The 27592-nt window shown below is 37.3% G+C and overlaps 1 protein-coding gene across 7 annotated transcripts in view; it reads left to right on the top strand.

Moving 5' to 3' along the window:
• Positions 1-27592, top strand: part of LOC105489480 (uncharacterized) — a 169868-nt gene that overhangs the window by 126786 nt on the left and 15490 nt on the right. For 3 of the 7 annotated variants that reach the window (XR_011625146.1, XM_011754307.2, XM_071099108.1), the window contains one exon: positions 3532-4237. The exons of 1 other annotated variant lie outside the window; for it this stretch is intronic. The gene's annotated coding sequence lies outside the window, so the exon portion shown is untranslated. Of the gene's footprint in view, positions 1-3531; positions 4238-17777; positions 17998-27592 lie in introns of those variants that run through there. 3 more of the 7 variants (XR_011625144.1, XM_071099109.1, XM_011754308.2) reach the window with 3 other exon arrangements.

Genomic DNA, 27592 nt, shown 5'->3' with positions numbered 1-27592 from the left:
TACAAAACATTAAAATTACAGAAAATTTTAGAGGTCACTTCTTTCAATAGACTACTTCCCATAAGAAGCGTTGAATGAGCTTGGTCGGCGGGGGGCTTAGCCAAAGGGAAAATGGGGTGAATGGCCTTCAGTTATTTGCAAGCTGTGCTGTCACATGCCAGAGTGACAAAGCTGTGACGGCAGGTGAGACCAGAGGGAGAATGAGGACAGTCTCAGGTTGTTATGGTAGAGCCAGTGATGGAGGTTCACTGGAGCAGATTTTAAAACAGAATGAAGCACCTTTTCATCAAGCGCCTCTTCTTTTAATTTTGTTTTTAATTGACACATGATAATTGAACCTATTTATGGGATACAATGTGATGTTTGAATGCGAGTATACATTGTGGAATAGCCAAATCAGGGTGACTCACATAGGCATCACCTCATACATTTATCCTTTCTTTGTGGTGAGAGCATCCCAAATCCTCTCTTCTGCAATTTTGATATACGATATTGTTAACCATAGGCACATTATTGTACAATCAAATACTAGGACTTATTCCTCCTATCTAACAGTAACTTTGTCCCAGTTGGCTAATCTCTCCCTAATTGCCCTACCCCCTATCCTCCCCAGCCTTGTAATCACTATCCAGTCTCTACTTCCAGGAGAGATCCCTTCTCTAGATGCCACTAATGAGAGAGTCCGCACAGTGTCTTTCTGTGCCTGGCTTATTTCACTTAACAAAACGTCCTCCAGTTCATCCGTGTTGATGCAAGTGACAGAATTTCGTTCTTTTTGTGGCTGAATAGTATTCCTCTGTGTGTATGGACCCCATTTCCTTTACTCATTTATCCCTTGAGGGACACTTGTGTTGTTTCCATGTCTTGGCTCTTGTGAATAGTGCTGCAATAAATAAATGAATGTTGTGAAGAGTGCTGCAATAAATAAATATTTACATTTACTAAATGTAGATAGTGCCACCAAAAATATGCTCCAGAAATGTGCTCCATTAGGCCATTTTCTCTCTAAATGGTGTGGTTTCAAATGCAGTTATCAATGCAAAAATGATTCCTATTGAGTTTATTTTCCTGTGCATGAAATCGAAAATCCCACCAGCTGCATCGTTAGCCTGCTGAATCCCCACAGGTGAAGATCGAATGTGATGTCACATGCCAAACATTCAATGGATGTTCAATTAACATCGCCTAAAACTAAAAACAAACAAAACAAAACGAAAACTTTTAAAAGCTTCATTTGGAAATCTTAATGTCCTCACAAACTTTGAAAATTGCTTTCGGTGAATCTGATTTATGGTGAATCCACATCAACCGGGAATTTTAGAAGATATCACCAGGTCAAAGAAAGAACTGGAGGGGCTTGAAATGGGCAATAACAGGCTGTTCAAAGTGAAAACAAGAATCTTATTTGGCCGGGAGTGGTGGCTCACATCTGCAATCCCAGCACTTTGGGAGGCTGAAGCGGATGGATCACGAGGTCAAGAGATTGAGACCATCCTGTCCAACATGGTGAAACCCAGTCTCTACTAAAAATATAAAAATGCGCTGGGTATGTTGGCATGCGCCTGTAATCCCAGCTACTGGAGAGGCTGAGGCAGGAGAATCGCTTGAACTCGGGAGGCAGTGGCTGCAGTGAGCCGAGATTGTGCCACTGTACTCCAGCCTTTCAAAAGAGTGAGACTCCGTTTCACAAAATAAAATAAATAATTAAAAAATCGTATTCTACTATGTTTATGTTACAAAGGGCTAACAGGTTATATGAAAATAATACCTTTTATTATTATTGTCTGGATATGATTTGAAATACTACATTTTGTATACATTTATTTATCTTAAAATCCGAGAATTAATTCAACCGTCTTTCTCACTCAAACCACTTTTTGATACAGGTCTCCCAGAAGTAACTCTTATGGTGACTTTTGTAGCAGTCGTTTTTTTAGGTACCTTGTTTTATTGTTTTATCACTGAAGTCACTGCAGCTTACTCTTGTCCATTTCATCCTTCCCTCTTCTTTACAACCTTCCTGTTGAACATCCTGGTCATTTACTTCAGAGTTTCCCCTCAGCTCAGGACTGCTGCCTGCACACTGTGGCTGTCCGTCAACCTGCTCCTCTGTCTTCCTTATTTCTAAAAAAATTGGCATCTGGGCCATCTTTAGTACCATTCCTTTGGTGAGACTGCTGTTGGAGTTACGTTCTTTCATTAGAAAGAAGTTTATATCTGATTGTCTGTGTTGTACTGATGCCAGCACCATTGCTGCTTAATGTCTCCATCATTAATCCATTGGGCTTACAAAAGGATGACACACCAGTTCTATTATTTATATTGTATTTGTTAGTTGGAATACTCTTTAAATACCTCTCCTTATCTCCAATTTAGTTGCTCGGTGGTGTCATTCATATAGGAAAGGCAAGACAAATGCTTATTTCTCTTTATTTTACTTAGTGTTTAAGATAATAAATTAGTTTCTGTCATCCTCTAAAGATAGTTCATGCTTTGTAGTTTCCCTGAACATCGGGTTTCTGAAAGCATAATTTATACACAGTGAAAGTCATGCTTTTAAGGAATATGGTTTAATGTGTTCTGTCAAACATGTAGTCATGGAAACACCACCAAAATAGAAACAGAACATTTCTATATAATGGTGTTGGGCATTTTTTCCTGTGCTTAATTATCACCCACATATTTTTCTTTTCTTCTTTTTTTTTTTTTTTTTTTTTGAGATGGAGTCTTATTGTTTCCCAGGCTAGAGTGCAGTGGTGCTATCTCCACTCACTGCAACCTCCGCCTCCCAGGTTCCAGCGATTCTCCCACCTCAGCCTCCTGAGTAGCTGGGGTTACAGGTGTGCACCACCACCAGGTGGCCTGGCTAATTTTTGTATTTTTTAGTAGAGACGGGGTTTCATCATGTTGGTCAGGCTGGTCTCAAACTCCTGACCTCAGGATCTGCCCATCTCAGCCTCCCAATCTTGTTTATTAAAAGTATTTGTTATTGTCTTAATATTAATTTTTGAGAGTTTTTCACCTGTTCTTCATACAGGTGTATTAAAAGTTTAATATGACTTCCATTTTCTGATTGTTGAACTTCTATGCTGAACGACATTTATGCTGTTCAACATTGCTTTAAAATAAAATTGAGTACTCTCACCTTAGATTTAATTCTGGAATGAAAGTATTCCTAAATAAACATAAATGGAGTGGAAGAAAAACTAAATTATGAGAAAAATTTGCAGCTATGTTGCAGTAACATCCAATAGCTAAGAAGTTTACCTAACATTTTAAAATTTTAATCTTTTGATATGCTTGTTAAATCCTTTTAAAAATCAGGTTCACTGAGATGTAATTTACACAGCACAAAGTTTACCCATCTTGAGTGAACAGCTAAATAAATTTTATGTATTTACAGAGTTGTATAGCCATCATCCCAACATAAAATTTAGAACATTTTCATTAGTTCTATTAGTTTCCTGGGTCTGCTGTAACAATCACCATAAACTTGATGGCTTAAAACAACAGAAGTTTGCTTCCTCACAGTTCTGGAGGCCAGAAGTCCGAATCAGCCTCATGGAGCCCAAGTCAAGGTGTGACAAGGCCATGCTCTGTCTGGAGGTTCTGGTGGATCATCTGCTGCTTACCTCTCTGCCTTTTGGTGGCTGTGGGCATTCCTTGGCTTATGGTGGCATCACTTCAACCTTCAAATCTTCAAGGCTAGAATCTACTAATGTTTTCTGCTCTGTCTTCACATGACCATCTCCATCGTGTGTGTGTCAATTCTCCCTCAATCTACCTCTTATAAAGAGATACATGATTGCATCTAGAATCCACCAGAAAACCCCAGGGTAATCTCATTTCAACAGTCTTAATTTAATTACATCTTTTGCCATTTAAGATAAAAGTAACAGACCCTGGAGATTTAGAAGTGGGTGTACATTAAGAAACGGGTCATTTTTCAGCCCACCTCGTCACCCTACAAATGGGCCTTGTACCCAATGACAGTTACCACCCACACTATTCTCATCCTCAGCCCTAGGCAACCACTAAACCACTTTCTGTCACTATACAAATTATCTCAATGCAGAATGGGCATTATACTGAATTCTTATATGTTGAGTTGCACTGTCTGTATATCTGTTTGTGGACTTTGGTCCATTTAAATTAATTGGGTTGAGAGAGGCAACATTACCAGATTGTAAAACTACTCTGTAAAATATAAAGTTATAACTTTTAATTACAATTTTAGGACAATACCCATGTCTTCTAAATCATTATTATATGCAATTCTGCATTTTAAAAATATTTTTCAGTTAAAATGTCAATCAATAGTAATATTAAAGAGATTTTAATCACAACAACAGCTTGGTGTCTTTATGCAGGCAAAGGCTTCCAAATTCTGATCATAAATCAACAAAAAATAAAACAATTTTTCAGACAGGTTCAAGGAAACCACACATACTATGTACATTGTTCCTTCACAATTTGTTTTTATTTATTTCATTTCCAATAGGATACTCAATGGGTAAGAGACATTCTTTAGTGAATAAAATATGAATATTTATTGTTAATTCACAGATAAAATAATCTTATATAATTTTCTTTAAAATCATATTTGTCTTGGTTTTCATATCACATAGTTTAATCTTCTAAGAGCTTTGCTATCTTGGAACTAAGAGGGCACAACTTAGACATTATTGCTCATCTTCAGTAATTGTATATTTGTCCATAGTTCAGCAAGAAAATGCAGAGATACCTTAAATATTCATGGAATTTCACCTACCCAATATCCACGAAGACTTAATGGACCAAGTTAAACACGCCGAGCAATGACAGAAGGGCTTGTCCGATAGATTTTAGATCGCAAATGCACAAAACCTAATGCTACTCAAGTACATTTTTGTTGAACTATTATGTCATGCTCATTTAAAAGTGCAGTTTTTTACTTAAACGTGAATAGCTCTAGTTGCAGTCATGCTATTGTATTAGTTTTCTAGGCTACTATAACAAAATACCACAAGTTGAGTGCCTTAAACAATAGAAAATTGTTACCTCACAGTGCTGGAGGCTACAAGTGTGAGATGGAGCTGTCAGCAGAGTTGGTTGCTTCTGAGAGCTGAGAGAGAGACTCTGTTTCATGCACTCTCTGAATTCCTGGTAGTTTGCTGGCGATCTTTTTTGCTCACTGCCTTTTAGAAACATCACTCCGATCTCTTCTCCATGTTCACATGATGTCTCCCAGTGTGTTGTCTGTGTCCAAACTTGTTTTTGTACAGACATAAGTCATATCAGGTTAGGGGCCACCCTACTCCAGTATGACCTCATCTTAACTACTTACATCTGCAATGACTCTATTTGCAAATAAGGTCACATTAAGAGGTACCAGGTGGCCGGGCGCAGTGACTCATGCCTCTAATCCCAGCACTTTGGGAGACCAAGGCAGGCGGATCACTTGAGGTCGGGAGTTCGAGACCAGCCTGACCAGCATGGAGAAACCCTGTCTCTACCAAAAAATTACAAAATTAACCAGGCATGGTGGCACATGCCTGTAATCCCAGCTACTCAGGAGGCTGAGGCAGGAGAATCCCTTGAGCCCAGGAGGCGGAGGTTGTGTGAGCTGAGATTGCACCATTACACTCCAGCCAGGGCAACAAGAGAGAAACTCTGTCTCAAAAAAATAAAAATAAAAATAAATAAAAAAAGAGATAATAGGTATTATGACTTCAAGATAAATGTTGAGGAGATTCAGCACAATGCAACCCGTCACAGCTGTTAATGATAGTACACGCTGAGAGACAGACTTTGACTGTCAAGCACAATTGGTAGTAACTGAGGAACTGGCTCCACATGGCAGCACACTCTTGCAGAGGGGCCGATGCCCCAGCAACACTCTTATGACAGGTCTGTACATTCACAGAGGAAACTCAGGTTCACTTTAGGTTACCACTTGGAGGAATTCACTTACATTCTATTACTTCTTTTGTCATTCCAGGCTTCCTTTTTAGACCCACAGAGTGCCAAGTGCTATAACCCTTCCCAGTTTCCCATAAGCTCAGACTGTGCCTGACATGACTACTCAGAAATTCTATACATGCCACTTCCACTTGGCATTTTGAACTGCATTTCATAATTACATGCTTGAAAACCCTTTGTATGAAAGGTTGCTTTGTGGAAATGAAATTATAATACCGCAGTAAATCTCTAATTATGTGAAAATGTGCTATTCTTATCATCATCTGGTTTTATGAAGTTTTAAGTACACTCTGTTTAAAATTTTATGGTAATGCTGCCTATGTTGTGAGCCCTTTTGTGCCAAGCTTGTTTTAGAAAGAAAAAAACTGTGTGAAAATATATGATCTATAAAATATCCTTGTCACAGGTGTAGCTACTGCCTCACACGGTGCTGAAATTCTGGCTAAAGATACTCAAACCTCAAACACATAGAAGACAGTCACTAGGGCAGAGATAGTTCAAGCAGGTACCCAGAGTTGAGTCTAATAAGGCAATAGCTCAATGGAAACAGAGTTGTATAATACAACTAATTAACCTTTAAGCAGTAATGGCATTTTGGGGAAACACATGAATCTCTGTAACAATTTTTTTTTCCACTGTAAAAATTCGTGTGATTTTCAAACTTAACTCAAAACTCATCTTGTAGGTGACTCGATGATGACAATGATGTGACTCTGGTTTGAATTTCACGGATTGTAAAGGACAAAGAAGGCAACTGCATTATCGTGATGAATGTCTATTTAAGATCCCTTTGGTCAGGTGCATGGGTCCCCATTCTATTCGCTGAAATAAATGCACCAGCCATTGTTAAGTGCAAGAGATGAGAACATCTGGCTTCAGAAATCCTAGGCCAAAGGCAGATAAATAAACATTAATTCATTTAATATTCAGTCAAACTGTTTTTAGGGATAAAAGTTATTGCACTTTCCTGGCTTAAGTCAACTCCTGAAAATCTCTTGGCTAAGTGACTTAAATAGAAGTTGGTTCAGAAGAGCACTTGTTTATTTTCTCCTTAATGACAGAACACTCCTAGCACAATGTATTGGGTGACTACAGACTGTTCCAAATAGGGTGAGCCAAAAGTCTTACTTTAATAGCCAAGGACAGGGACAGAAGGTACACATATTTGTAGAAATTTAAGTAAATATTACTATGTGTGATATAATGAATAATAAGTGTATTTCATTGGGACTTCAATACCTTTTCATCACTTTTTATGAGGTATGATTCTCTAAAAGATTTAGAACACTAAGGCCATTCCTTGTGGGCTTATGACCAATGTGAATTACAACAACAGAAAACAAAAGATAGATAATACCTTAGTTTAATTCAGACATGTAATGAAATTAGGTTTCTTTTAGCCAATATTTTTGTCCTGTACAAAACTCAAGCATATTCCAAAGTATAGAATACAATGTTTTAAATATTAGGAACAATCTAAGATATCAAGCATGAAACTATGTTGAGAAAGTATTATTTCATGTTGCGTACTGATCCCAAGATTAATCCCAAGATTAATTTTTAAAAATGTAATATCAAAGTGGACTTTAACGTTTATGTTTTGATTCTTTATTTCTTAGGCTCTATGCACCAGTGTCACTGTCCCCTTTTCTATCATATGGAATGGTCACTGGGGAGTAGCTTCACAGGCACTACACCTTCAAGCCCCCTTTGTAGCCAGATGGGGATGTGAACCTGTCTGTGCCTGCTGGATGTGAGTGGAAGTGATAGGGTCACTTCTAGCCCAAGGCAGCTGAAAAGCAGGTACATCACTCAACTCTCCAACCACCCACCGTCTGCTGAATGATGTGGAGGACTCAGGCCCAAGGGGATGGGGAAGGTAATATAGCAGGTAGTTAGTCAGGCATGAGTGGGGCAGTAAAGGGCTCCCCACAACCCAGCCAACCGGGAATGTCAGGCCACCATCAGATGATGGTCCAGCAGTTATCACTGGCTCTCTAAAATGATAATTGGTCACAGCTGATACCAGGGAGAGGCAGTTTCCTGATGGTCCAGCAGTTGTCACACTGATTCTCTAAAATGATAATTGGTTGCAGTCAGCGCCAGAGAGAGGCAATTTCCCAATAGATAAAAATACTTGAAATTGGTAATCAGCAGCTTCCAGTAAAATCTCAGGAAATGGGCAAGTAAGCTCGAGCATGCTCATTAAGAGACAAAATGGCAGAGTATGACTATGACCTTCCAGGGGCATTCCACCAGAAAAGGGAAGAAAGCCTCAGGTGGGCACGCATACAACTTCCTAAACACACTGCGCATGCTCACCTCCCAGGTGCAAGGGGGGCACCGTGCATGAGGGTGGCTCACCCTAAGGAAAGAAAGAAGGAAAAAGGGATGCAACACCCCAGAAGTAGGCCAACATATAAAACCCCAAGTCAAAAGGTCAAATGCCACACTTGACCTCCAAGGTCCCTGCTTGGGTGTCTTCCAAGTGTACTTTCCTTTCTTTCCTGCTCCGAAGCTTTTTTTTTTCTTTTTTTTCTTTCTTTCTTTCTTTTTTTTTCTTTTTGAGACAGAGTCTTGTTCTGTCATGCCCGGCTGGAGTGCAGTGGTGTGATCTTGGCTCACACCTCCCAGGTTCAAGCAATTCTCCTGCCTCAGCCTCCTGAGCAGCTAGGACTACAGGTGCATGCCACCACACCCAGCTCATTTTTGTACTTTTAGTGGAGACAGGGTTTCACCATGGTCTAAATCACTTGACCTCATGATCCGCCCATCTTGGCCTCCCCAAGTGCTGGGAGTACAAGCATAAGCCACCATGCCCAGCCTCTAAAGCTTTTTAATACACTTCCATTCCTGCTCAGAAACTTGCCTTGGTCTCTTTTTCTGCCTTATGCCTCTCAGTCAAATTCTTTATTCCGAGGAGGTAAGAACTGAAGTTGCTGCAGGCCCATACAGATTCGCCTCCGGCAACTCGGGTATTCACCACACCTAACAAAGGCATAAGATGAACTAACCATGGTCCCCGAGTCACCGTGTGCAGTAAAGCCACACACCAACCAGAGTCTCTCACATCATGTTATTAGGTGCATTTATGGCCCTCTCTTTGGTCAACTTATATGGACCACTGCATTTTCTAAGAACTTCCCTATGTTGCCAGCAAGGCCAGGAAATAGAATGCTCCAAAGCTCTTTTCTTGAATGGCTCCAGGTTAGAATTTGACAAAGAGAGAAATTCAGATACAACTGGACTGCTGGGCAGAAACCAGGGTCACTACAGTTTCCTGGGGCCAGTGGGGAAGGTAGCAGGGGCAGAGGGGAGATTGGAAGCCATCTGCTTTGCTAATCTGAGGGAGCGAGTAGGTCTCCAGGGAATCCTAAGCACCAAGGAAGCATCCCCATGGGATTTTTGAGAACGACTCGCTTCAAAGTCTCAGGCGGAGAGGTCCAGGGGCAGGTTCCCTGATTTTTGTGGCAGATTTCCTAATTTTCAGCTATTATATAAGACCTAAATCCTTTATGAAACACTTTACATCTGAAATGCTTAGAGTGGCATCTGCTAGTGTTACTGAAGCCTGCAAACTATGAATACATTTCTATGTGTCCTGCTGCTAAATGCTCATTCTCACAAAACTCAACATGCATTTTTGGCTGTGTCTTCTTCTTTTTTGAAAAACATAGCCTTTATGAGTACATATTTGACTTTTGCTCTAAGCCATGTCATTGCACGTGCTGTACTAATCTCTATCATTTATGGAGAGCCTAAATCTCCATTTCACAGATACAACATCAGTTCTTCAAACACACAGGTCCACTTAACATTCTTAGTTTATAATCTGTCTCTGTTTTTGAATACTGAGATAAATCTTTATCCTAATTCTTAGTACTTATGTGGAACCGTTCTCTGTATCAATCAAAACTAATTTGAAGAAATCATCTGTTTAATTCTCACAACACTCCTTTGTGGTAGGCAATAACTAGGGAAGAGAATAATCATTTGTTAATGAGTTTCCCTCAAATTTCAATTTTCTAATTTATGTAGCAGAAAATAAGTGGTAGTCTCACAAACTAATGCAGCTATAAAAATAATAGTTGCTAGAAAACAAAGAAACCTATGTTACATATATATTGGAAAACCCACAAATGGGTAATGGATTTCAGGTTTAAGTAGCTATGAGAGGCAGGACCGTAAGGAGAGTAAATATAAAAGAATCAAGTAAAAGCACTTTTAAAATCAATTACAGAATTCTGTAATTTGGTAAATACAAAATTACTATAAAATAAGTAGTTTAACTAAACACAGGCACCTGCTAGAAAATGTAATGACACAAAATATTGTATTTATAAGAATAACAGACATAGACAAAATAACATAAGCTTTACAAAGCATGTATACAATGCAGAGAAATACAACTTTAAAATTATACTGAAGGACACAGCAGAAGGTAAATGACAATGAATATCCTAAACCTGGATTGAAAATTAAAAACCTGATCCACAAGGTACCAAGAAGCCTGTTTATATAAATTAGCCTATACATATAGTCAATGAACATTCAGTGCTCATCCAATGAATGTAAAATCAACATTATTTTCTCACATACATAAGTCGATTCTGAAGTTCTTTGGGAAAATAAGTGTGCAAGAATATGTAGGGCAGTGCCAAAAATTAAGAGTAATAAAGCTGAACTAATTCTACTTGGTATTAAAAACCTAATAGAAAGCAACACTAACTAAAATAGTGTGGGCTGGGCACAGTGTCTCATACTTGTAATCCCAGCACTTTGGGAAGCTGAGGTGAGCAGATCTCTTGAGCTCAGGAGTTTAAGACCCCTCTGTTCAACATGGCGAAATCCCATCTTTTAAAAAATAGAAAAATTAGCCAAGCATAGTGGAGTTCACCTCTGGTCCCAGCTAGTTGGGAGGCCGAGGCAGGAGGATCGCTTAAGCCCAGGAGGCAGCGGTTGCAGTAAGCTGAGATTGTGCCACTGCATTCTAGCCTGGACAACAGAGCCAGACCCTGTCTTAGAAAAAAAGAAAAAGGAAAAAGAAAAAAAGAGAAAGAGAAAGAAAGAAAGTGTGACTGACACCAAGGCACAAAGAGACTAAACAATCAATAGAACATAATTCAGGATCTAGAAATAAGCTAAAAAATATAGGAATTTTGTAAACAAAATAGAGTTTCACTTTTAAATCAGCGGGCAAATGTGGGTTAGTAAATAAATGTGATCAAGACAACTCCCTAGCTATTCCAAAACAAAACTTGAATCCACACCTCACCACTCATACTAAAATAAATTCCAGATGTATCAAAAGTCACTTAAAAATTAAAACCATAGACATATTAGAAAAACACATGATATAGCTAAAAATAATCTTGAAATAGGAAAGGCTTTTCTAATTATTAATAAAAAGCTTTATAGGAGAAGACATGTGGGTTCATCAAAATAAAAAAATCTAAACAACAAACAAAAATGTAATAACGGAAAAAAATGTCAAAAACAAAAAAATGTAAAAAACAAGGAATTGGAGAAATATGCCTGAATGACAGACAAAGAGAGAATAATGCCAAGTTCCTTACAGGAACGAGGAATCCAGGGCAGAGAATGTGTGTGTTAAGATCTCAGCTTTGGAGAATCAGGATCAAACAGGACCACAAATGTGAATTGAAGGCTTGGTCGATACAATTAAGATTAAAATGAAGTGGCAGGTACCCGAAGCAAGTCTGACTGTGGCAGAAGAGGGCTGAGGATTCCCAGTAATAATCAATGTTTACAAGTGAAGAATTTTTACAAGTGAAGAATTCTCCTCAGAAGGTAGGGCCTGGGAGAGTTGGAGTCTGTTTAATTTGGAGTGTATCTATACAAACAGTGGAAGGACAACTGGAGACTTTCCACTGGCCAGCATGTCCTGGGCATGAATCCTTGCGTGGAACTTAATTCCAGGCTATAGAGCACTTCTGAGAACGTGGCCTGGTGCAAGTGTCCCCTCTGCCATCCCCAAACCTTTGTCAACATCACTCACTGAGAAGTCTGGCTACATTGCTTCAAGATGATGCCTCGCAGTTCCCCGGTTGCTACTGTTTCCTTTCACTGTCTGGTTTCCCTTTGAGGTCTTACTATCTGTAACCTTGTATCTAACAAGTAAAGCTGGAGGTTTCTTTCACTCTTCCAGTCACTGGTAAGGATTTTTGCCTGCCCTTGATAATATCGACAGAAGCACTTTAAACTATTGATATGGTTTGGCTATGTCCCTACCCAAATCTCATCTCGAATCGTAATCCAAATTGTAATCCCCATATGTTGGGGGAGGGACCTGGTGGGAGGTGATTGGATCATGGGGGCAGTTTCCTCCGTGCCGTTCTCCGTGCTGTTTTCACGGTAGTGAGTTCTCACCAGATCTGATGGTTTTAAAGTGTGGCACTTCACCTTTGCTCCCTTGCTCTCTGCCCTGCTGCCTTGTGAAAAGAGGTGCTTGCTTCCCCTTCCACCATGATTGTAAGTTTCCTGAGGTCTCCCCGGCCATACAGAACTGTGAGTCAATTAAACCTCTTTTTTTTTTTTAATAAGTTACCCAGTCTCAGGTAGTATATACTGGTGTGAAAATGGACTAACACAACTATTAAATTGTTTTGTTAAGTATGATAAAGTCAGATTAAGTTTCATAAATGCAATTAAACTGTGTATTTCCAAAACATGACTGAGCAAGAAAAATCAACAGTTTGCTATCCGAGAAAAAAGTGAAGCAAAACAACTCAAGCTGATCTCATGTCCACAAATAAAGCCACATCTTCATTTTCAGCTAGAGACATTTCTAGTCCAACCAATCCACACAAACGAACAAATGCAATGGCAGAGACTAAGAATTTGGATGTTGCAAGAAGCCCAGCAATTTTAGACACTGAATTGCAAACGATAATAGCATAATTTCATAATAATGGTTACTGGTTATTAAAGTATTGCCCCACCAGGATTTTACCTCTATAATGTGAAACATAGCTATTACAGTAGCAGTATACCACCATTCATTAGACTATAACAACTAAAGTACTCTTACTATACTTTAATGCTGATATTCTGGATTAATAATATCCTGCATATTAACATGAGAGAAGCATTACAGGACAGAGCACTCCATCTGCACAGAGCCATAGGGAAGCCGTAGCTTCCTAATGAGGCAGGGATGGCACCTGAATAGCAATTGCTTTGACATCACATGGATCTAACCTTTCCTGTACTTCTACTCTCTTCATGACAAAAATTCAGAGACACTGCAGGGGAAATGATGGAAACAGTTAGCAAAAACCACCAGCTCCAAGCAATACAAGAAATACTGCCAGCTGCATTTCAGAGATAAACTAACATATTTTAATATGTTGATTAAAGTGGCAATAAAGATGGCCCTAAAGCATGTATGGAAATAGGAAAATGTGGTGCCAGTTCTGACTGGGAGCATTCTAGGGAAAATTTCTAAATCTTGAACCGCAGTTTTTCTCTAAACATCAGGAAATGGTTAAGTCCTAGCAACTGTTACACAGTGTAAACATAATAATTGATAAAATTTTGTAAGAAGAAGAAAAAGTCTATAGCCTAATTATTGAAAAAATGAAGGCAACATTTTTAGTTCACTTTATTATAAGGACATGAATTATATGCACATATATATACATATGGGGATATGTGCAAAAATGAAATTCACTATATACAGAGGTTAAAATTTGAGGTGTACATTTTTTGTGCCCTTTAATCATTACTTTTATGGTATCTTAATAAATTTACATACTAAAATTGGCATTTTCTATTTTCTAAAATATGATATGTTATTTACAGAACTGTATTATTTTTACTTTTGGAAAATAGAAAAGGCTGATTTTAATGTATTTAGAACAAGAAATGACATAAGTGATAAGCTTTCAGAGATCTGAAAATGATTTAGCAACTTCCTAAAAGTTCTCCAACGATCTGTCAGAGTCCACAGAAGTGGACCACTCCACTGAGAAATACCATGGATAGTCAATGGTGCAGACATTCACCTCAGCACAGGCACTGCCCTGCCACACCTTGTGCCTCCTCCTGTGGGGATGGTTGCAAGCATTGCTAATTCTTAGGGTGTTGTCAATGTTTATCAAGACACGTGAAGCCTCCTGTGGAGTGGCAGAAAAATTATTGATGAATCTTTGGACAGTCACAATTATTTGACTTTTAGAAACTGCTTACATTTGGACATACTGCTGGAGAATACAAATAAAATAAAAAACTAAGCTAATGTTGGCTCTATTTAGCAACTGTCAAGCAGCATTGTTGGCAACTGAGTTTGGTTAACTGCCTTATCCCAAGCAACACAGCTGGTGACTGGTCCAGATCCTGCATCTTTAAGAAAAAGGAGCCCATGATCATACCAATACCCTTCACAGCTTTTAAAGTTGCAAAAAGTTATGGGAGTGGTGATAATGAGGATGATGGGAGGGCATGGCTGCAGGAGCCTGGCATGGCTGAAATGGAGGCTTCACATCAACCTAATGAGGCCAGAGGATAGAAAATTGAAAGAGGAATGACCATAATCTGCCTGATAACTATGAAAATCCTATCAGAATTTAATGCGCTGCCCATTTTTCATGCCATCCTACATATTACCTATTGCTTTCACACGCAAGGTAAGAGACAGTGGCACACACAACAATGGTTCTGGAGAGTGTTCAGAAGACAGGGCAACAGAACAAAGGAGCAGGATGCAGGAGCTGGGACAGCAATTGTGTGCCAGCGATGCGTTAAATGGGGTTAATTCATCCTGGTCCACTCCCTCCCTCTCAGCACATTCAAGAGAAGTAATATTATCAAGATGAGCTGAGTATACCAGATAAATATTCGACATAAACTCAATTTAGTATTATAAAACTCCATTCCCAGCAGTGAGAGCCCCCAGTGAGAAACAATTCTGACTTTTATTCAAATTGCATAGTTTATTTACCCCAGATGACTCCATTTTGGGATGGAACTCCAAATTAATAGGGCACTTAAAGCATCATTCTTTTAGCAAAGTCAAAAGTGCAAAGAAGATTTTACACATTTGGCCTCATCTTGAATTTGATTAGGGATTGATGCTCTCAGTCGATTATAAATAAATGGTCCGTAGGTCAAGATTATCGTACTAAAGGTACATCACCTAATTTGATTGCCCTCAATGAGGTGCACCTGTCTGCTGTTATATGGATTGGAATTTGGCCTTACAAGGAAAAAAGGCAGCATTTCGAGCTTCATTATCCCTCTTGCTTTTTAGTGCACTCTACATTTATTTATTTGCTTTTCAAGATTATGCCCAATGGAAAATGACTTTGCTGAGTCACAGAAAGGTAAATACAATGCTGCTGCTCATCAAGTCTTTTTTTGCTGTTCTTTTCTGGATGATTGGACTACTTTCCCAGGATTGACTTTTTAAGAAAGTAATCAACCTTTTTTTTTTTTTTTAGTGTCATTTATATTTATAGAAAAATTGTGAGGCTAGCACAGAGAGTTTCCATATATCCTACTCTAAGTTTCCCTTATTAACACTTTGCACTAGTATGGTATATTTGTTACAATTAATGGAATATCAATACATTGTTACTAAATCAAGTTCATTCTTTATTCTATCTTCCTTGTTTTTTTCCTAATATTCTTTTTTTTTTTTTCTTGAATTCCACCCAGGGTACCACATTCCATTTAGCAGCCATGTCTCTTTAGAGTCCCCTTGGATGTGACCATTAATCAGGCTTTTGTTTTTTGATAACATTGAAAGTTTTGAGGGGTACTGATTAGGTATTTTGTAAAATGTTCCTCCGGGGATTATTCTCGTATTTTGCTCATGATTAAAGAGAATTAAAGTGCCATTCTCACCACATCAGATCAAACATATAGCCTATCAACATGACTTACTACCACTGATTGATAGTGACCTTGATCATCTGGCTACTGTAGTGTTAATCTAATTTCCCTACTGTAAAGTTTACTCTATTTCCACTTTCCATACTGAACTCCTATGAAGGAAGTAACTAGGAGCAGCACACATTTAAGGGATGGGATTGACGTACTGCTTCTTTGAGAGCAGAGTATCTATAGAAATGATTTGAAATTCTTCTGCACAAAAAAGACTAAAAAGAGATTTGTCCCTTCTCCCCCATTTATCTATTTATTGAATTATTTTTATCAGTAGAGACTTATGGATTTTTTTTTAGTTTGGGTTATAAGCCAATGCTATTCTATTTTGTTTATCAAATTGTTGCATATATGGCTATGGGAACTAACACTCTATTTCAGAGTGATCCCAGACTCACAGGCCAGCCTACAAGGGACAGGTGTGACGGGAACAGCTCAGCCTTCCCCAGGCCTGCCTCCCTCCCAAGCACATATGTTATCCACATGATCTGTTCCAGTTTTTCAGGGATTGGCACTGGGACTTGGGGCATTGGCTTAGCAGAACAGCGTGTGTCCCTTTGCCAGACCTGTCTACTGTGGGTCTGCAAGTCCCTGGATTTTCACCAAGTTGCTGTGAAAAGAAGACAAACAGATTCAGGAATAGAAGATCTCCCTGACCACCATCAGCATCCTGCACTTTTCCTTCCTATACACTGGACATCCACTCACTACAGCAGGTGAACAGGAGCAAAGATCAACTCAGGTACCCCTCCCACAAGGAACTCTTTTAGGGTTAAGGCAGGCAAGAAATCCTACAGCATAATCACAAGGTTAAAACAAATCCCTAAAGATATTCTTAGTAATTGTGCCTTCATAGAGTCCATAATCCACTTTGAACAAATTAAATCTTCCTGCTGTTAATTTTCAAGGTACCTAAGAGATCAGGTTTGTGCATTTACTTCTATTTTTTTCTGTGCTATTTCAAGCCTCTACTTCATCTTGGTAAAATTCAAAAGGGGACAATGAACAGATAGAAAGCCAATAACATTCTTTAGGATCTTCCAGAGACTTCAGGCTGAAACTATGTTCCATTAATTTTGTTTAAATAGCTTTTGGATTTATTCTTTTTCATAGAATAGAAGTAAAAGTAAAATCTGACATGATATAAAAAATACATTGCTCTCTCAGCCTTTTTTATGTCTTTGCGATAATCAGATTTTTCTGATCTTTTCAGCAGTTCACTAAATATATTACAAAATAAATTGAGAAATGGGAGGATTGAATTACACAGCTGACACCTAAAATGCTAAGTATTCTTAAGATAGGTTACAATGAAATAGACTTGTTTCAAACCTTACCTAGAGTGACCAGCATCCTATTCATCACCTGTAATTCACTAGATCAGAAATTGCTTTGCTTGTAGTTCTTTTCTATTTATTTATTACAACCGCTCTACTATAGCAAGCCATGAGAAATGGTGTTAGATCTTGACATTTTTTTCATACCTCCAGGGTACTTTCTAACATGCATCAAATTCAGATTTAATTAATTATGTGAATGATGTAAATGTGAAAATAATTTCCTGCTCTTGATATATCATGTGATGATATAAAATTATCATCTCTTGCAATCATGTGATGATATAAAATTATTTGTAGATTTATTAGTGCTTCTTAAATTAAAATTATGTTTAGAAGCATTAAATTATGATTGATTTACTTCTGGTTAGTTAGATATTATATTATCTTATATATTAAATATATTTATGAATATACAATATTATATATGATTTACTTAAAATTACAAACATACTATATCATAATAAACATAACAGACTTTATTAATATACATTATATAATTTATAATTTATTTTTTAAGTGAAATTAAAATTAGAAATGTATGCATTGCAAACAAAGGTTTTTCTTCTTTAGGGACAATTTCCCCAAAGAGGCATTTCCAATGTGGATGGTGCTGCTATGAATACTGTCATGTCAATTCAGTGAATACTGGTGTCGTTCTACTGATTGAACTAAAAAGGGTCAAAGCAAATCAGCCTTTCAAAAATAATAATGTGGACCTAATTTGACTCCATTTCTCTTGCTGAGATTTTTCTACTATTGCAAAACAGTTATAAAATGTAAGGTACGCCTGTATTTAAAGTTTAATAAGTATTGATTCACCATCAAAACTTTAAAGAGTAAACATGTGGACACATGCATGCACAAGTATTGCCTAACTAACTGATGTTTAAACACATTGTGATGAGTTGTATCTTGCTGGTTTTGTAGACTAGATCTGGTTAACTGCAAGACAATCTGTAGCGACATGATGTAATTAACAGTATCACAAAAGAAAGAGTGAGTTGTGACAAAAATCCTGAGTAAATACAGATTACATAGATCCTTTATTGTTTTAAAAGATTACAAGATTAAAGACTTTTTGAATAATAATTTTAGAAAACTGAGTTCTTATATGAGTTAAACAAGGGCCTATGTATCAATTTGAGAACCAAAGAGATGCCATACTTATTGTGGCTGACGTACTGTGAAGGTGGCCCCTTTTCCTTCTCACCGCGTGGTGTTACTCCCTATGCAGTCTTTTCCCCTGGAGTTGAGTAGGACTAGTTTGAAATGAGTAGAACATGGAAAAGATGCTAATATATACATGATTACGTGTATGGGATTATGTTACATAAAGCTATGACATCTGTTTTACTGAGAGGCTCTTCCTTGCAGGCTTTGAAGAAGCAAGCTGCCATGTTGTGAGCCGCCTATGGGGAATGCCACAGGAAAAGAAATTGAGGTGGCCTCCCAGGTGACTGAATGCCACCAGCAACCATATGAGCAAGGAATTAAATCCTTCTCCAGATGAGCTTTCAGAGATCACAGTACTAGCAGGCATTCTGATTATAGCTTGTGAAACCCCAAAGCAGAGGACTGAACTAAGTGGTGATTCCTGATCGACAGTGTGAGAGAATAAATATGTGTTGTTTTCTATCAAGATCACTAGGGTATCTACCTATTAATAACTATCTGTCTATCCATCCATCTACCTATCTAATTTATTGTTCTATCTCTATCTCTATGAATAAATTGACTTGTATCTATCTATCTATGTATCTATGTATCTATGTATCTATCTATCTATCTATCTATCTATCTATCTATCTGCCTATCTATATCTCTATCTCTACCTCTATCTCTGTCTATCTCTCTATGAAAAAATTGGCTCTATCTATCATCTCTCTATGAAAAATTGGCATCTATCTATCTATCTATCTCTATCTCTATCTCTCTCTATCACTCTCTATGTTTTTCTCTATCTCTCTGTGTGAAAAAATTGGCTTGTGCAACTGCAGGGGCTGCCAAGTCTAAAATCTGTTGAGTAGTTTGCTAGCAGGCTGAAAACTCTAGGGCAAGAGCTGGTGCTTCAGTCTTGAGGCATAATTTTTTCTTCTTCAGAGAAACCTCACTTTTGCTCCTATTGCCATCAATTGATTGGATAAAACTCATCCACATTATAGAGGATGATCTCCTTTATTTGCAGTCAACTGATTGTAGATGTTAACTTTCTACATCTATTGTTGTGTTGTTGACAGTAGCACCTAGATTCATGTTTGGTTATATAAGAGTAATTGGCCAGCCATGTTTGCCTATGAAACTGACCATCACCCTAATCACACATGGTTTCCTCTGGCTACAGATAGATGTGAGAAGCCCACAAAGTATGTCTGTGCCTCTGTGTGTGTTCTTTAGGAAGGGGTGTAAAGAGTATTTATTTCAAAATTATCTTTAAAAGCTTAACATTCATAAATATATAAAGCACCAATCCAGGTAGATTGTGAAACTCTAAAAAAAAGACTGAGTCAAAACAAGTGTTGTTACTTTAGGAGGTAAACATGCTTTAGCATGTTTAGCACCCACATGATAATAATGATGATTGCGAGCATTAATGTGGATACACAACAGTGGCAGCAGCAACCAGGCTCATGTATCTGACCTGAAGGATGAAAATTGGCAGTGTCCCTAGAAATAAGAAAATTTAAGGATAATTAGACCTGTTAGTAATTTGCTTGTGATAGGTCAGGGAAGTAGGGCAGTACATATGCTGAACTCCCTCTCTTCCACCAGGAGAAATTCACTAATTTGAGTTTTCAAGGTTTGCCATTCAGAAAGAGTGTTTTTAAATCAAGATTGCAATTTAACCACTAACTCTTGACTCCTTCATTTATCATTAACTGATTCACTTATTTATTACTTACATTAAATAAGACCCTTATATTTAGTTACCCATGGTACTGACCCAGAGGGAGGACAGCAGAATTAGACCCAAGTCCTGCTTTCATAAATGCTCCCCTTTGGTATTTAACACTCTAGTGGGAGAGAGAATTAAGGAAGCATGTGGTTGAGCCAGATTCTGATCAAGGTGATGCAGAGACAAGTTAGCTGTGCCAGGGGCAGGGAAAATGAACATTGCCTCACTTCCTTCTGGGATTTGTCTTGGGTCAGTGGGAAGGCTTCTCTGGATGAGGCAACACGTTTATCTGTGTAACCCTGGCCATGAGACCTGCATTCTCTCTCAATCCTCATGGCCTGAGACTTCATTAGGAAGACTGGAGACAGAGACTTAGAAAAACTACAGGTAAACAGTCATCACTTGGAAGATGCTATGCCACTTTTATCTGTTTCATTATTTCCTGGCCCTAGAGCACTATATCCTGGTCACTAAATGGAGTGAACATTTTCTGAGTTCAGAAGTCTGAAATATCTAACACAAATCTAAACTTCCAATGGATTTGAGTAAAATTCCATTTGGTGATCATGCACTTATTCCTACAATTTTAGCTTGAGTTATCCTGGCTGAGGCATTATTTTGATAAATGGCCTGGCAATTGGTTCCCCTCTGATGGTCATATACATATCAGAGAAAACACTATTCATTTATATGTGAACAGGCAAAGAAGAAATTCAGGTTTTAGACAAATGTGCCAATTGTGAAACATCTCATGTGGACATCATCTTAAATCTCTGGGTTGATTCCAAATGAATCATCTGCTCAGTTTTGCCATGAACCTACCGTTCAATATGTTTACAAATAAAAACGTGAAATGCATGTAGTCTATCAAAAGATAACACCACATGTTTCCACCGCCACCCAGTCGTTTCTTTCTCCCATGTCTTCGATTTCTCTTTATCAGCTTTTGCTCTACCCAAGAGAGAGTATCGAATATAAAAACCATATGTCTTGTATTTTGTTTTGAAATAAGCAAGAATTCTAATTAGCAATGATCCATGGTAATAGTTTTAAAAATATTTTTTCTCATTAAAATTAAAAAGAATTCAATCTATTTGATTCAACATGCAGATGGATGTCTGCACACATTCTTCCTTATTGCTTTATTTTTCATTATATAATTTCATTTTAAAAATCTAGTTTATTTTTGTTCACAACTAAAAATACTCTCAGAAAAGCTGAACAAAACTCTGTGAATATTCTTTGTACACATGAGGACTACAGTGAGTGTTTTTCCCAAACCAGCAGAATAAAAAAAAATAAAATTATCTACAAGTTAAATTATGAAAGATTTATAAAATGGATGAAAACAAGAATTTATAAAAAAAATTATCTTACTGAAAGAGAATCGTAAGCCAGACTTTACTGTTGCTAACTGAAGGAATTGAGGTATCTAAATACAAAATTTTTCCTTAGAAATGGATTTTGTAAAAGAATGAATGACCACTTAATGGTCAATTGTCCATTACCCATCTGGGCTGGTCTTCATGATAAAATCACGAGAGGGCAAAGATCGCCAGCACTCAATGCTCTTGTTGTGCCCGACCCTGCCTTATCCTGCTGTCCACCTGCACTGCAGAGGAGTGTGCATACAAAGGACAATAGAAAAAAGCAGTATCATTTACTTAATATCTGGATAGTAAATAACCCTATGCAAAACTGTGGTGAATACACGGCAGGATTCATGGCTTAAGCTCAATAATGAACCAGGGCATTTTTTTTTTTTTTCATTTCTCTTGCCATCTAACCTTTGGGAATATACCACTGGATAGCCAGGAGGAATTGAGAAGGGGAGTTGGAGTTTTGTCAGAGCTCACAGGGGTCTCTGATTCCACCTATTTTCCTAGAGACAAAAATGTGTGTGAGATCTGAATATTTACTTTTAATGCCCAGTGACATCCCCATTAGACCTAGTGTCTCAATGAAAGCTTTGGAATCAAATCAGATTGCAGATAGCACACTGAGACAACAATGTAAGATGCAGACCATGTCATCTACTTTTTGTAAAAATACTATTGATGTCAGTGTATAAAATAGTTACAAATGTAATTTATCATATGTAACTCCTGTATGTACGAAAAAATCCTGATGTGTAAGAATAAAATCTAAACTGTCGTGATTTGTTTTCTCAGAGAAAAGAGCATGTGATGAAAGACTCTCCAATTCTGCTGTATCATCTTCTTTGTATCACTTGAATACTTTAAAATTTACGTCTATTAATTCATAAATATTGAATGCCTACATCAAAAATTCTAAAAAAGCACAAATAGACAATCTAAGGTCACACCTCAAGGAGCTAGAGAAACAAGAACAAACCAAATCCAAACCTAGCAGAAGAAAAGAAATAACAAAGATCAGAGCAGATCTACACAAAATTAAAACAAAAAAAATACAAAAGATAAATGAAACAAAAAGCTGGTTATTTGAAAAGATAAACAAAATTGATAGAACATTAGCGAGATTAACCAAGAAAAGAAGAGAGAAGATTCAAATAAGTTTAATTAGAGATGAAACGGGAGATATTAGGACCAATACCACAGAAATACAAAAGAATATTCAAGGCTGCTATGAGAACTTTTAGATGCACAAACTAGAAAACCTAGAGGAGATGGATAAATTTTTAAAAATATGCAACTCTCCTGGATAAAACCAGGAAGAAATAGAAACTCTGAACAGGCCAATAATGACAGTGAGACTGAAATGGTGAAAAACAAAACAAAATGAAAAAATATTGTTAACAAAAAAAAAAAAAAAGGAAAAATTAAGGACCAGATAGATTCATAGCTATTAGACATTCTAATAATTGGTACCAGTCCTACTGAAATGATTCCAAAAGATAAAGAGGGAATCCTCCTAAATCATTCTATAAAGTCAGTGTTACCCTAATTCCAAAACCAGAAAATGACAGCAAAAGAACTACAGACCAATATCCCTGATGAACATAGATGCAAAAATCCTCAACAAAATCCTAGTTAACTGAATCCAACAGCATATCAGAAAGACACTACATCATGATCAAGTGGGTTTCATACCAGGGATAGTTTAAAGTACACAAGTCAATAAATGTGATACAGCGCATAACAAGAATTAAAAACGAAAATCACATGATCATCTCAAAAGATGCAGAAAAAGCATTTGACAAAATTCAGCATCCTTGTATAATTAAAGTCTTTAGCAAAATTGGCATAGAAGGGACATAATTTAAGGTAATAAAAGCCTTCTACAACAAACACACAGCCAACATTATACTGAACAGTGAAAAGTTGAAAACATTCCCCATGAGGACTGGAACAAGGCAAGGATGCCCACCTTCACCACTTCTATTCAACGTAGTACTGGAAGTCCTAGTGAGAGCAATCAGACAAGAGAAAGGAATAAAGGGCATCTAAATCAGTAAAGAGGAAGTCAAAGTGTTGCTGTTCACTGATAATATGATCATATACCTAGAAAACCCTAAAGACTCATTCAAAAAACTCCTATATCTGATAAATGAATTCAGTGAGGTTTCAGGATACAAAATTAATGTAAACAAATCAGTAGCACTGCTATAAACCAACAGTGACCAAGCTGAGAATCAAATCAACTCAACCCCTTTTTACAATGGCCTTAAAAATAAAATAAAATAAAATAAAATACATAGGAATACACCTAACCAAGGAGGTGAATGACCTCTAAAAGGAAAACTATAAAACACTTCTGAAAGAAATCATAGATGATGATGACACAAACAAATGGAAACACACACCATTGCTCATGAATGCATAGAATAAATATTGTGAAAAAGGTCCTACTGCAAAAAACACTCTATAAATTCAATGCAATTCTCATCAAAACACCATCATTATTCTAGAGAATAGTGAAAGGAACTAGGAAAAAAATCCTAAAATTCATACGGAACCCAAGAAGAGCCCACACAGTCAAAGCAAGACTAAGCAAAAAAGATCAAATCTGGAGGCATCACAGTACTTGACTTCAAACTATACTGCAAGGCTATAATCACCATAAGAGCCTGGTACTGGTATAAACATAGGCATACAGACCAATGGAACAGAATAGAGAACCCAGAAATAAAGCCAAATACTTACAGCCAACTGATCTTTGACAACAAACAAAAACATAAAGTAGAGAAAGCACACTTTATTCAACAAATGGTGCTGGGATAATTGGCAAGTCAGATGTGGAAGAATAAAACTGGATTCTCCTTTCTCACCTTATACAAAAATCAACTCAAGATGGATAAAATACTTAAATCTAATACCCGAAACCATAACAATTCTAGACAATGACATTGGAAAAACTCTTCTAGACATTGGCTTAGGCAAGCAAATGCAATGAAAACAAAGATAAATTACTTAATTAAACAAAAAAGTTCTGCCATCAAAAGAAATAATCACCAGAGTAAACAACCTACAGAGTGGGAAAAAATATTCACCAACTATGCATCCAACAAAGGATTAATATCAAGAACCTATAAGGAATTCAAACGAATCAGCAAGATAAAACAAATAATTCCATCAAAAAGTGGGCTAAGGACATGAATAGACAATTCTCAAAAGAAGATCTACAAATGGACAACAAATATATGAAAAAATGGTTGACATCACTAATGATCAGGGAAATGCAAATCAAAACCACAATGTGATACCACCTTACTCCTCCAAGAATGACTATAATTAAAAAATCAATAATAACTTTCTGTCTCATTGATCTGTCTAATGTTGACAGTGGGGTGTTGAAGTCTCCTATTATTATTGTGTGGGAGTCTAAGTCTCTCGTAAGTCTCTAAGGACTTGCTTTATGAATCTGGTTGCTCCTGTATTGGGTGCATATATATTTAGGATAGTTAGGTTTTCCTGATGAATTGATCTCTTTACCATTATGTAATGGCCTTCTTTGTCTCTTTTGATCTTTGATGGTTTAAAGTCTGTTTTATCAGAGCTTAGGATTGCAACCCCTGCTTTTTTTTGTTCTCCATTTGCTTGGTAGATTTTCCTCCATCCCTTTATTTTGAGTCTATGTGTGTCTCTGCATGTGAGATGGGTCTCCTGAATACAGCAAACTAATGGGTCTTGACTCTTTATCCAATTTGCCAGTCTGTGTCTTTTAATTGGAGCATTTAGTCCATTTACATTTAAGGTTAATATTGTTATGTGTGAACTTGATCCTGTCATTGTGATTTTAGCTGGTTATTTTGCTCGTTAGTTGATGCAGTTTCTTCCTAGCATTGATGGTCTTTACACTTTGGCATGTTTTTGCAATGGCTGGTACCGGTTGTTCCTTTCCATGTTTGGTGCTTCCTTCAGGATCTCTTGTAGCGCAGGCCTGGTGGTGACAAAATCTCTAAGCACTTAAAAAAAATCAATAACAAATGTTGATGGATGTGGTGAAAAGGGAACCCTTTTACACTGCTTGTGGGAATGTAAACTACTACAAGCACTATGGAAAACAGTATAGAGATTCTTTAAATAACCAAAAGTAGATCTACCATTTGATCCAGCAATCTCGCTACTGGGTTTCTATCCAGAGGAAAAGACGTCACTATATGAAAAAGACACATGCACATGTATGTTTATAGCAGCACAATTCGCAATTGAAAAAATGTGGAACCAGCCCAAATGCCCATCAACCGGCGAGTGGATAAAGATGTGAGATATATATAACTCAGCCATAAAAGGAATGAAATAATAACATTTTAGTAAGCTAAATAGAGTTGGAGACCACTATTCTAGGTGAAGTAACTAAAAAATGGAAAACCAAACATCGTATGTTCTCACTTATAAGTAGGAGGTAAGCTATAAGGATGCAACGACATAAAAATGATACAATAGGCTTTGGGAATTGGGAGGGAAGGATAGGATGGGGTGATGGATAGAAGACCACACATTGGGTACAGTCTACATTGCTTGGGTGATGCATGCACCAAAATCTCAAAAATCACCACTAAGAAATTATCCTTGTAACCAAACATCACCTGTTCTCCCTAAACCATTGAAATAATAAAAAAGAAAAAATAAATAAATAACAAATCACAAATTGGATCTATAATTTTGAAAGATTCATTAAAAGTGTTAAAATAGTACAAATACTATCTTATTCTCTTATATCCTATAATGATGGTGGATATTTATTGTACTTATTCATTCATTTATTCTTTAAAGAACTTTTGTTCTCCAAGGTAACATAGAGACATAGATTATAAGTGTTATGAAGTATCTCTTCAAGCCATGGTGAAGTGTTCTACACCTGAGAAATGGGACAAAAAGTTGAGATACAAATTAATTTCACATTTTCAACTTATATCTGCTTTTAAGGACATATATGGCAGTGAAAATTTGGTAATACAACACTTTAAAAAAATTCTGGGACTTAGCATGGCTGATTTTCAAGGTGGGTATGTAAAAATATTTTAAAATGAAGCGCTATAAACTCATCACTACTTTTTATTTTCATTTTATTTTTATTTTGGGGGATACATAGTAGAGGTACATATTTATAGAGTACATGCAATGTTTTGATACAGGCAAGCACCATGAAATAAGCATATCATGGGGATATCCATCCCCTCAAACCTTTATCCTTTGAGTTACAAGCAATCCAATTACACTCTTTATTTTAAAGTCTACAATTATTATTGTCTATAGTAACCCTATTGTGCTACCCAATAGTAAGTCTTATTCATTCTTCTATTTTTTTTAATTTTGGTGGATACATAGTAGGTATATGTATTTATGAGGTACATGAGATGTCTTGATATAAGCATGCAGTGCACTGTCATCACATAATGGAGAATGGGGTATCCATCCCCTCAAGCATTTACCCTTTGTGTTAGAAACAATCCAATTATACTCTTCCTTATTTTAATCTGTACAATTACATTATTACTGAACTAGAGTCATCCTGCTGTGCTATCAAATACTAGGTTTCATTCATTCTTTCTAGCTACCTTTTTTGTGCCTATTAGCCATTCCCACCTTCCCCTCACCACCTCACTACCTTCTCAGCCTCTAGTAACCATCTTTATGTCCATGAATTTAATTGTTTTGATTTTTAGATCCCATAAATAAGTGAGAACATGTGATGCTTGTCTATCTGTGCCTGGCTTATTTCATTTAACATAACAATTTCCAGCTCCATCCACGTGGTTACAAATGACAGAATCTCTCTCTTTTTTTTTTTTTAGACAAAATTTTGCTCTTGTCACCCAGGCTGGACTGTAGTGTCACGATCTTGGCTCGCGGCAACCTCAACCTCCAGGGTTCAAATGATTCTCGTGCCTCAGCCTCCTGAGTAGCTGAGATTACAGGCATGTGTCACCATTCCTGTCTAAATTTTGTATTTGTTTAGTAGAGATGGGGTTTCTTCATATTGGCCAAGCTGGTCTCAAACTCCTGACCTCAGGTGATCCCCCTGACCTCAGCCTCCCAAATTGCTGGGATTACAGGCATGAACCGTG

Source organism: Macaca nemestrina, chromosome 6, assembly GCF_043159975.1.
Source record: "Macaca nemestrina isolate mMacNem1 chromosome 6, mMacNem.hap1, whole genome shotgun sequence".
Lineage (NCBI taxonomy): Eukaryota > Metazoa > Chordata > Mammalia > Primates > Cercopithecidae > Macaca > Macaca nemestrina.
The sequence above is the reverse complement of the archived record's forward strand: the minus strand, read 5'-3'. Positions and strand labels throughout refer to the sequence as shown.